Source organism: Malaya genurostris, chromosome 2 (genome assembly GCF_030247185.1).
Source record: "Malaya genurostris strain Urasoe2022 chromosome 2, Malgen_1.1, whole genome shotgun sequence".
NCBI classification, from domain to species: Eukaryota; Metazoa; Arthropoda; class Insecta; order Diptera; family Culicidae; genus Malaya; species Malaya genurostris.
The window spans coordinates 205,991,013-205,992,320 of NC_080571.1; the positions used below are offsets into that span (position 1 = coordinate 205,991,013).

At 39.3% G+C, this 1,308-nt stretch overlaps 1 non-coding gene across 1 annotated transcript; it reads left to right on the forward strand.

Moving 5' to 3' along the window:
* The first annotated feature begins 815 nt into the window (after positions 1–815).
* LOC131433342 (U1 spliceosomal RNA) lies at positions 816–979 on the forward strand. The gene has a single exon (XR_009230161.1). It is a non-coding gene; the product is annotated as a U1 spliceosomal RNA (small nuclear RNA).
* Positions 980–1,308: the final 329 nt, after the last annotated feature.

Genomic DNA, 1,308 nt, shown 5'->3' on the forward strand with positions numbered 1-1,308 from the left:
AGACGCGCCGCGGTAGGAAAAAGTTTACAAAAGCTCGATGCAATGAATCGAGTAGGAAGGCAACAACAACAACAGGAATAAGATGAAAGCTCCGATCTGTGCCGGCGGTCGGCTGCGATCGTAAAAGTGTACGATCGGTTCGATTTAATGTTTGGTGAGTTCGGATATTTGCACCTGTGTTTGTACATCAGCAATCCAAGATGGCCGTCAATTTATCGAAGCTTTAAAAATACCACCAAACCGGTTCCTTGACGCGATGTTGCCATACTTCGAACAACAGGCAGTTGTTGATCATTTAGCCAAGATGGTGTATAAATAAGGTTCTCGTGCGATCAAAAGCTAATAAGACATTGAATTCACACTATTAGGATCAAAAGCGTGTTTCTCGCTTGAAAAGAGTCTGTGCCAGTTCCAGTAGTCGAGCACGTTAATCGAAAAACATTTAACTTTTTCAAACCCTTATTTTATTGTCTTGTATCTAGTTTTTATTGCATACTTTGGAATTCGCTAATTATTCTGTATAGATGTCTAAGGAACAATATATCTTAATGTTAATCAAAGCCGACATTTATCTATATGTATAAGACGAAGCAGATGATTCAAACAATCGGAACACCTATTAAAAAGGGAGCAGTGGTTTTACCGTTCATACTACAGGCACCCAGGTAGCATTTGGCAAAAACGCACACATTCCTCTGCTTTTATCATACCCATGCCGGTTGAGCAGTAGGCCGTGGAAAAGAGAAACAGAGTATGTATCGATAATAGTACATGTTTGCCGTACAGCACGAGGTTGATTGTAACCGAACGAAAGCATACTTACCTGGCACAGGGGTTACCGTGATCAACAAGGCGGTTCCCCCAGGGCGAGGCCCTTCCATTGCACTACGGTTGGGTTGACCCCTGCGATTATCCCTCATGTGGATAACTCGTGTGTGAAATTTTTGGTAGTCGGGACGTGCGTTCGCGCACATCCCGGTCTCATAATCATTAGAAAATTAACTTATAGCAAAGCATTGAGATCAGAGACTGAAAATTGCTTTTAGAAACATGATTTTAACCAGGGTTACTAGGTATATGGATTTTTCAGTATCCTACTCATTTTCATTTGAAAATTTTTCTGAATTTTATACAGATTTTGCAAAAAAATACTGTAAACTCTAAAAATCAGTGCATCGATTTTTTTTTCGTAGTAAATTTAACGAGGAAGAAAACCTACGAAGACTGCAAAACTATCCGACATTTGTAAAAAAAGAAAGTATATGTCTTCGCAAAGTTATTGAATATGAGTTTATCTAAAACTTTGTC